At 39.9% G+C, this 11,104-nt stretch overlaps 1 protein-coding gene across 1 annotated transcript in view; it reads right to left on the minus strand.

Moving 5' to 3' along the window:
• LOC114529115 overlaps nucleotides 1-11,104 on the minus strand; it is an 81,453-nt gene that overhangs the window by 12,604 nt on the left and 57,745 nt on the right. The window lies entirely within an intron of this gene.

Raw genomic sequence — 11,104 nt, forward strand, 5'->3', positions numbered from 1 at the left:
AGCATCTAGAATATTTAATCAAAATTTGCTTACGTCCCTTAAGTTCCACTTTTTTGCAGTCCTGATGTTTGTGGTTTCCCAGGCAGAAGGCGCAGCTGTCATCATTTCTCTTTACAAGTAGCGCATTTCCCGAACCAAGGCTGCTGTTTTTGCCGTTGAACCTCTTTCTTGGCTCTTCCTCTGGTCGGCTATATTCTTCGCGCAACTCCACTTCCCCTTCCAGCGCGCCCAACACATCGTTCATGCTCCATTCACTATGGGGTTTGTCTCTTGTGATTGTCAGTCGCACAACTTCTGGGATCTTTTCTAGTATCGCTGGCACCACGATATCCGAGTATGAGGCCTCGTCCACCCCAAGGGCTTCCAATCCTCGATAGTGTGTCTCTATTTTGTCGATCAAATGTCTCAATCGTCCGCTGTCCCTTGCGCTGTAAACTGGTTGGACTCTTAGCAACTCCTGTATGTGTGCCCGTCTGATGAGCTTGTCTTTCCCGTACCGTTTCTTCAGGAGTTGTACTGCGGCTTCGTAATTCGCGGTCGTCAAGGAAAACCCGGCTATCGCAGCCTTTGCTTGCCCCATTAGCAAGCTTCGTAAATAGTTGAACTTGTCCACGTTTGACAATCCCGTGTTCTTGTGGATCGCACTTTCGAACCCGTCCCAGAACTCCTGCCACTCTTCGATTTTTCCGCCGAACCGCTTCGCTTCGAGCTTCGGCAGTCTCGCTCGAACTGTTGAACTTCCTGGTGTTGCTTGCTCAGGCGACGTACCAACATGCTCCGACGTCTCTAGACTCTCGACCGTGGCTTCGCTTGTGCTCGCCACCGCCCCACTCGTACTTGCCACCGCCGGTTTGCTCATCGCTTTCTCAAGAAGCGTCGCTGTCGCTTTGATGTCACTCCGGAGCATGTAGCATTTCTCGATTTCGGCCTGCATTGCCGCTTCGTCCACTTCGTCGTCATCTCTCAGGATTTCCAAAATCTCCTTGTCCAAGGCCTCTAACAACGCGACTTGTTCTGTTAGCGCCGTCTTCAGTTGGGTCGCTTTGGTCTGCTGTTCGATGTTATAGTCGCTCGCGATTGCCTTCGCCTCGGGCAAAATCGTTGCCACGAATCCTCTGTGGCCGCTCCTCACCTTCTTTTGCTTTCTTAGTTGATCAGACATCTAGCGATCCGGCTCGAAGGACCACGTGTTATAAAATCCCTCAGATTTTATAGTTGCTGGTTCTCGTTCGTTGGGACTGTATACTATCACGACACCACAATTCGTTTTCAACTTTTATTAACAATAGCTCATTACAAGTCTGATCACTACGTTCGGTAAACACTCTGTCCCTCCGTTCAAAACCCTCTCTTATTTATACTGTCTGCTGTTTCAACCATGAGATGTTTGTTTCTCAGAGGAAGGTCAGTGCTGACGCACTTGACTGCCCATAATTTCCCCCTAATCTACATTAGTTCCTCGCTTGGTTGACCACAGCCTACCTACATACCATTTCCTTTGCGTATCTATGCATTGTTGACTATCTGTGGTTTCACCATGTTCCTCATACTTGTGTGCAAGGGCGAAACCCCTTCCCTCGATTGTTCGGTTGTTTTTCTCTAGTGACTATTTTTATAACCCTAATAACTATATACTTTTACAGTTTTACTTAACTATATACTTAACTCAGTAATTTATAACATATATAGGCTGAATATTAATGATATGTATATATTATTTGCTGCAAACATATCAAGAATTGCTTGTAACTTGCTTCAAAGGTCAAAAGTAAAAATTCGAACTCCGTCAATCGATGCGGAATATTGCTTAGAATAATTGTGCCAAGTTTCATTCCGATCAAACAAGTAATGATAGAGCCTTAGGGGCTGTTTACATGAGCCCGGTTACCCGAGATTCAACGAAGCATGAGATGATTTTGAGGTATTGAAATGAGCAGATAACATGATCCTGGCAGTCGTATAATCACCACAATAATAGCATGTACTTGTTTGATGTCATAAAGATTTATTTCAATACCTCAAAGTCCCCTCACGCTTCGTTGAATCTCGGGTAACCGGACTCATGTAAACAGCCCCTTAGAGTTTTTTTAAAGAGCGTCGCCCCCTAACAACAACAACAACAAGATTAGCAGCGGTTAGGGACCAGTTCCTGGTCCAAAAAGATATATACAGTCAATATTCATGAAAATATTTACACTGATTTAAAACATTTGTCTTAAGGCTATAATAGCGTAGTATATACTTATTATGCATCGTACGAATTAATATGAAAGATCAACAATCATTTTCTAAATCATACAATGTATTACTTGCAGTTCTTGCTTTTCGTATCAATGATTTACTTGAATACAGTATTCTACTTTATGAGGACGGCAGTTGCGTAACCTCGTTTCTCTGTCATTGATGACAATTCTCTCCATTCATTGGTACTCAAATCTAAGCACTCGACTGAGTTAAGATATTTTTTAGTTTCATAATCATGCCCGCCCATAACAATAATGATATTGCCAGTGATAACTGCCGCACTTGCTGCTCTTTTATGATTAAGACGAGGTAACATCTTAATTTTTCCTGTTTTCACTTCGTACATGAATACTGTGTTCAATGATCTGCCTTTCTCGTTATGACCTCCGATCAAAATTACATTACCTTCATAACTAACAGTAGCCATATCAGCGATAGGAAATGGCAGTGGCGGCAGGGTTTTGCATTCATTATTGTTAATATCGTATGCAAATACAGTGTTTTTAGCGTCCTTGAGGTACTTTGATGTTCGTCCACCAACAACCACGACGTCGTTGTCAATAATCTGACAACCATGGTAACATCTTCTCTCTGGCAATTGGGTCAATAACTTCGTCGTGTAAGGGGGAGTTAGTTTAATTTCGTAAATCCCGTCAGAAATATTGTCATCGTCAATACATCCGCCAGTTAAAAACGCTGTATTTTCACGACAAACCATTCCGTGACTGTCAGATTTGAATGGCATCTTCACAGAAGACTCGACCCATTCTTTCTTATTTTCGCCGACCTTAAAACTCTCAATGCTGTCAAAATTCTCCTTTCCATTCCATCCGCCAGACACATTGATTTGTTTCTGGTAAACAAATGCTGCAGCAGCTGATCGTACCACGTTCATTGCTGGTTCTGGTGTCCACGAGTTCTCAGGCCAACTAAACGACTCCACGGATTTGAGGCGAATCGTATCATAACGCCCTCCGCAGACGTAAATCTTTCGTCTGCCAGTGAACCAGTCGGCCGCTTCATCGTTTCTACGGCGTAGATCTTCAATGAGAACATTTTGACGGGCAACATCTGCCATTAGCTTCCGAATAAACTCGTCTTGAGCCAGTTCTTTCTCTTTGAATTCCTTCCTTTCTTTGACTAAATCATCGATTTCTTTCCGCATGAAGCAGACATGAACAGCTCTCGACTTCCATATCACTTGTTCTCCGCACTCGTCACAGACAATCCTACGAAAACGACAAAGTTCGTTCTCATGTCGTTCTTGCTCGTTTCGGTTGATGACTTCAGAACAGCCCGTGTTTGTACAACGTGTTGGTGAATAGCCACATCTCTCGACATGCCGATCAAGAAATTCAAGCTCGACCACTTCTCGACAACCACGGCTTTCGTGATCGCAACGAATCTTGAGACGCTCCAACGTTTCCATAAAGAATCTCGTTGGTTTGACCAAGGTTTCTTCCGTGAGATGGTGTTGACAAGTTGGACAGGTTTCGGAGGTTTCGTTCAAACACTTTTGAATACACGAGCGACAAAAATGGTGTTCGTTCGGGCATCGCACTGGGTCTTTGACCACCTTGAAGCAGATCGGACAAAGTAGTCTATCGTCGACTTTATTTACGAATCTTTCCTCATCGTAGCCTCCAAATGAGCTCGCCATTTCTCTTCGAAAGAGAATGAAGAAAACATTCGTTGTTTGTTCGATAGGGTTGTTTGACAGATATTACAAACCGTGCCTTATAGAATGATTTAATCCTTGTAGATGTATTGCAAAATATGTTCAGACACGCTACGACTGTGTGTTTAAAGTAATATGACCTGCCCAAAGGAAGTCGTATAGATTACAGGCGGGAATTTGTTAAACGCGGAATGAGACACCAGGAATATCTGAAGATAAATAAAATATGGTATTGAAGCCCTGGTTCATCTCGCTTGATTTATGGGATTGCATGAGATACACGCTTTTCAAAATGCAATTTAGGGTCAAAATACGATTGCACTGTCGACTGCATTGTCTCAGTCTGTGTGCACGACAGTTACGCGACAAGGTTATCGATTTATTTTTTGGTCACTCTCCATTAAAGCGACTGTTTTTCTCCAAATACAGGAACTTTTGACTATAAAGTAATGACAATGATACAGTTAAAGAGTTTATATTCATTACAATTGTTAAAATGACCGTATTTATTTAAAAACACTTCATTGTTGAGGAAAAATCAACTTACTTCATGCATGAGATATTAATTCCGGATCTTCAATCCGTGTTTTCACATGCCTGTCAAAATAGATCCTATGATTTCGAATTTACTTAGAATTTCAATTCCCGGAATATAGTCATAGGTTTCATCCGACAATATTAATTTGTGTGAAACTTATCATTCCTTACGCTATTGTTTGTTTCTGTCCCAGATTGGATTGGCGATATTTTGAAATTTCGAAGGAATTTTGATCATATTGACATCAATAGAAGCGAGGTGTAATTCGATACTGATGAGTATGGTGTCTACTTTGAATATCTTTGACGAATTGTGTAAATATTAAAGTTCGCTGTGAACGTTTCTTATATTTTATATACTTTGGCATAAGTGGCATATTCTGAGCCACCCTCTGCTTCCTAATGAAGTCCTCTTCAAACGAAGCCTTCGCAGAATCTGGATGTGTCATGTGTTTATTCTTTGCTAAGACCAAGCTTGAGCCACGGAAATCAGTGCTGATTTGAAAACAAACATTACGTAATCCTTTTCGGACAACCGTGCCAAGGATCAGTTTGTACAGCTCTGATTTTATGAACGAGGCGTTTAATTTATAAGGCTGCCGGCCTTCGACAGTTGAAAATCCGACCTTTATTTGTGTGTAAAAGATTTGTTTTTATAGCATAGGTTTTGCGCTCCATATGGACGTCAAATTAACCTAATCGCATATTAATGACTTTTTCGTTTCCACCTAATATAGTTCCGTGAATTTCCGAGTCAACGCCGAACAACTTGTAAACACGGCGATAAAGGTTTATTAAGCTACGGTTTTCATAAAAAGATATATACAGACAATATTCATGAAAATATTTACACTGATTTAAAACATTTGTTTTAAGGCTATAATAGGGTAGTATATACTTATTATGCATCGTACGAATTAATATGAAAGCTCAAGAATCATTTTCTAAATCATACAATTTTTTATTTGCAGTTCTCGCTTTTCGTTTCAATGTTTCACTTGAATACAGTATTCTAGTTTATAAGGGCGGCAGTTGCGTAAGCTCGTTTCTCTGTCATTGGAGACAATTCTCTCCATTCATTAGTACTTAAATCTAAGCACTCGACTGAATTAAGACATGTTTTAGTTTCATAATCATGACCACCCATGACTATAATCATATTACCAGTGATAACTGCGGTACTTGCTGCTCTTTTATGATTAAGACGAGGTAACATCTTAATTTTTCCTGTTTTCACTTCGTACATGAATACTGTGTTCAATGATCTGCTTTTCTCATTACAACCTCCGATCAAAATTATATTACCTTCATAACTAACAGTAGCCATATCAGCGATAGGAAATGGCAGTGGCGGCAGGGTTTTGCATTCATTATTGTTAATATCGTATGCAAATACAGTGTTTTTAGCGTCCTTGAGGTACTTTGATGTTCGTCCACCAACAACCACGACGTCGTTGTCAATAATCTGACAACCATGGGAACATCTTCTCTCTGGCAACTTGGTCAATAATTTCGTCGTGTATGGGGGAGTTAGTTTAATTTCGTAAATCCCATCAGAAACGTTGTCTTTCTCAATACGTCCACCAGTTAAAATTGCTTTATCTTCGTTACAAACCATTGCGTGTCCTTGACACTTGATTGGCATCTTGACAGGAGCCTCGATCCATTCTTGATCCATTCTCTGCATTTCAATAGTGTCAACATTCTCGGCTCCAGTCCATCCTCCACTGACAGATATTTGACCCTCGTATAGAAACGAGGAAGGAGCTTGTCGTCCCCTATTCAATGCTGGTTCTGGTGTCCAAGTATTCTCAGGCCAACTGAACGATTCTACGGTTTTAAGGCATTTATTGTCACACCCTCCGCAGACAAATATCTTTCGTCTTTCGATGAAGAAATCGCCATTTTCTCTTGTTTCGTTGCTTCGATATTTCACTTCTGACGTCATGCTGTTTATTTTGCGCTGAAGATCGTCAATGACAACGTTTTGACGGGAAACATCGGCCATCAACTTTCGATTAAACTCGTCTTGAGCCAGTTCTTTCTCTTTGAATTCCTTTCTTTCTTCAAGCCTTTCTTTGACTAAATCATCGATTTCTTTCCGCATGAAGCAGATATGAACAGCTCTCGACTTCCCTATCACTTGTTCTCCGCACTCGTCACAGACAATGATACGAAAACGACAAAGTTCGTTCTCATGTCGTTCTTGCTCGTTTCGGTTGATGACTTCAGAACAGCCCGTATTTGCACAACATGTTGGTGAATAGCCACATCTCTCGACATGTTGATCAAGAAATTCAAGCTCGACCACTTCTCGACAGCCACGGCTTGCGTGATCGCAACGAATCTTGAGACGCTCCAACGTTTCCATAAAAAATCTCGTTGGTTTGGCCAAGGTTTCTTCCGTGAGATGGTGTTGGCAAGTTGGACAGGTTTCGGAGGTTTCATTCAAACACTTTTGAATACACGAACGACAAAAATGGTGTTCGTTCGGGCATCGCACTGGATCTTTGACCACCTTGAAGCAGATCGGACAAAGTAACCTATCGTCGACTTTATTTAGGAATCTTTCCTCATCGTAGCCTCCAAATGAACTTCTTCTCGCCATTTCTCTTTGAAACAAAATGAAAAAGACATTCACTGTGTGTTTGATATCGTTGTTTGCAAGGCAGGTCGTAAATACTTTGTCTTAGAGCGATTCTTTGCATGTATTACTGAGTCAGTGATATTAAATCCATTTCAACCACATCAGTGATATAGTTTAGTGCGAGTTTGAATGTGTGTGATCATTTGTGACAAGCATTTGAATCGCAAAGTGAAATTATTAGACTAAACATGGTAAAGTTTTGCGGGGAAAAATCCCCTCATCTCTTCTTGTTCCGGGCTGTAGAAAAGATGATTCAAGCTATGTTCACTCGATCCAATTTTGTTGGATCTATTTGACTTTTAACGTATGGAATATAGTCTGTTATTGATTAACCCAATGTATATGGCGGGGATGATTTTAAATAAGTACTGCAATTGGCTTAAGTTGACTTGCTGTACATTGCAAGTCAACAGACTATAAATATCCATCAGAAGTGAATTGGATCCAACAAAATTGGATCGTGTGATCCTTTGATGTGGTCGTTCCAATGTCAAAGGCCAGATGACTCATTAAAAATTTGTAATTTTCTGGTAGTTTTAGGCAAACAGGAATATTTTACGTGCTATCATCAACATTCCCCTCAACCCTTCTCTGCTAACAAATTATACCAAGAATCACACTCGTATTGGCAAGGATGAAGAATTTTCGACACTTTGAATGCAGTGACAGACTAATCTATATTTTCACATTCCTAATGATGGAAAGTCTCGTGTACCTTTTAATAATTTCTTTCTTTCTTTCATTCACCTCCTCCATGTTTTCAATCTTCACCTTCATTCCTTCCATATTAATTCCAACCAGCGACAGTTCTTCCTGCAAGCGTTCCTTCATCTTTCCTGATTCGTAATCCTCCAAGACTTCCAGGAACCTTTTGTTTGTGAAACAATGTAAGTCAACATGCAAACATCCTGGTCGAATGTCACGGGCGTCCTGATCATCGCGGTCTCCACCCAGAGCTTTTTTAACTGCAGCGTCGACTAATGGTTTTAACAAACTATAACCAGCATACAGAGCGCCAAGACCTAATGCTACTTTAGTGATTGTTCCACACACTTCTTTTGTCACTTCTTTTGTCACTTCTTTTGCAACTTCTACACTGTCAGTGCTGATGGTGAGCGCAAATTCCCCGACTGATACAGTAGCTCGTAAAGCTGCAGAATGCGCTTCAGCCATCAAGGAAACGTTTTAGACACAGAACTAAAAGACAAGAGAGAGAATCAGAGCTTAGGATTTGTGTCGAACCATAGTACAGCATTGAATGTTATTTAAACCAAAGAAAAGCAACGTGCATTGAAGCGATTCGATTGGTGCATCAAAAACACTGAAAGAATAACATAATGCTATTCCAACCTCAATTGTGTGAACAAATAAGTTAAAAACAACACCAAATTAATATGTTAAGTAAAGTGAAAGTCGATAAAGTGAAAGTGAAAGGAAACAAAGAACAATTACATCAACAAGACGCATTTATTAATCATTAACATTTTCACAACATCAATAACGATAAATGGAAATAAATTTAACGGCCAGAAATATTCATTTGTGAATAATGAAAGGAAAATTGAAAGATCGTTGATTGAGTCTGAGACACGTAAAAGTCGGTGAAGAAATGAGGAGGTCTGGAACCGGAAGTCTGCAGGAATTCACAAGGGAGAAAAACCTGGGTACGAGGTTACACACGCCCCTTTCATTATTAATCCCTAAATTCCTTTCTTTAGTGTAAAGAGTTTACAATCCACGAACGCTGTCTCCTCGACTCAGCCGCTATCGATTTATTAGGGAACTGCCGCTAAGAAAATCTCGTAGCCGTACTTAATTTCCTGACCTAGCACCAGCCACAGCAAATTTAGACTCCCCAGAAAATATATTGATACCTTTCATAAGACTAGTTAACCTGTGTTTAAAAAGCTCGCTCTCGTACTACAGTCTCACCGAGTGCGATATTAAATTCTGTTATTACTGATAAATATGAAACTCCATTTTTATTCAACAGAAAGGTTTTGCGTAAAACAAGCGTTATTCGAATGGAAATACTGTCATGGAAACGTTAGGACGTGATTGAGATCTCCCACTCAATGAGTTTGAGTGTGAGCGAGCTTTAAATTTAGCTTTACGACTAAAATACAGTCGTAACGCTGAGCTATCGCTTCGACGTAAGATCGTGATAACTCTCTTACAGTAAGCTATGGACACAGACGGATACACTCAACATTTAAGAGAAGAAAGTAATTTACTAACTGAGCAATAATTCCTGTGCGACGCTGATATTACGCCTTAATTCAGGAAATCCACATCAAGCATCAGGCATATATTCACAAAATCAAGAATAAATCTAAAATCAAACCGTTTAGGAAACATTAAAACTATAATGTAGTACCTCAAGTGTCGAGCTCCTTGCTTTGAACGTCGATAAAATCGATTTAAATCCGCGTTTGAAAACGACTCTTCTCTCAGTCTGCGACGGTTGAAAGTAATTGAACTTAATCTACGAATCTTTCCTCATCGTAGCCTTCAAATTACCTTCTTCTCGCCATTTCTCTTCGAAACAGAATGAAGAAAGCTTTCGCTGTGTGTTCGATAGGGTTGTTTACAAAACATACAATAAAAACCGCGCCTTATAGAATGATTTATTTCTCGCTACGACTGTGTGTTTAACCCTTAAGTCATATGACCACCCCAAAGGAAGTCGTATAGATTACAGGCGGGAATTTCTTAAACGCGGAATGAGACACCAGGAGAATCTGAAGATAAATAAAATATGGTATTGAAGCCCTGGTTCATCTCGCTTGATTTAAGGGATTGCTTGAAATATACGCTTTGGAAAATGCAATTTAGGATCAAAATACGATTGCACTGCCGACTGCACTGTCTCAGTCTCTGTGCACGACAGTTACGCGACAAGGTTATGCTGGTTATCGATTTATTTTTTGGTTACTCTCCATTAAAGCGACTGTTTTTCTCTAAATACAGGAACTTTGACTATAAAGTAATGACAATAGTAAAGTTAAAGAGTTTATATTCATTACAATATGTTAAAATGACCGTATTTATTTAAAAACACTTCATTGATCTAGGAAAATTCAACTTACTTCATGCATGAGATATTCCAGTTCTCCACTCCGTGTTTTCGCATCCAAAGATCCTATTTATTTTAATCAGCCATGCAGACCACATGATTTCGAAATTACTTGCATGGAATTTCAATTCCCGGAATATAGTCAAAGGTTTCACCCGACAATATTAATTTGTGTGAAAGTTATTGTTACGTTATTGTTTGTTTCTGTCCCAGATTGGATTGGGGATATTTGAAATTTCGAAGGAATAATTTTGATCATATTGACATCAATAGAAGCGAGTGTAATTCGATAGTGATGAATATGGTGTCTACTTTGAATGTCTTTGACGAATTGTGTAATTAAAGTTCGCTGTGAACGTTTTGTATATTTATATACTTGGACATAAGTGGCATTTTCTGAGCCACCCTCAGCTTCCTAATGGAGTCCTCTTCAAACGAAGCCTTCGCAGAATCTGGATGTGTCATGTGTTTATTCTTTGCCAACACGAAACTTGATTTAGAACCACGGAAATCAGTGCTGATTTGAAAACAAACATTGCGTAATCCTTATCGGACAACCGTGCCAAGGATAAGTTTGTACAGCTCTGAATTTATGAACAATGCGTTTAATTTATAGGGTGGAGTGTCACCCTCCCCTTTTATGCGCTTATCTAGCCCCAATTATACCATGCACCCGCGTATAGAAAAAATAACAAGCCAGTTTGTATTCTATGTAAGTGATACGCTGTTTAGCGTCTGAATTATTTGCGTATCGATTAGACCTTATACGTAATGTGTGTCACTGTGTCAGTATGATTATCAAAGACACTTTGAGTTGCGATATCCCCGTATTCATAAGCGAAATAGGAAAATAAGGGAATAATCTATTCATAGTTTATAATTGACATTGTTAATTGACGTTTATCTCATAAACACGTCAGCA

The sequence above is a fragment of the Dendronephthya gigantea genome, unplaced genomic scaffold (assembly GCF_004324835.1).
Source record: "Dendronephthya gigantea isolate DGI-Jeju-01 unplaced genomic scaffold, DenGig_1.0 000053F, whole genome shotgun sequence".
In the NCBI taxonomy this organism is placed as follows: Eukaryota; Metazoa; Cnidaria; class Anthozoa; order Malacalcyonacea; family Nephtheidae; genus Dendronephthya; species Dendronephthya gigantea.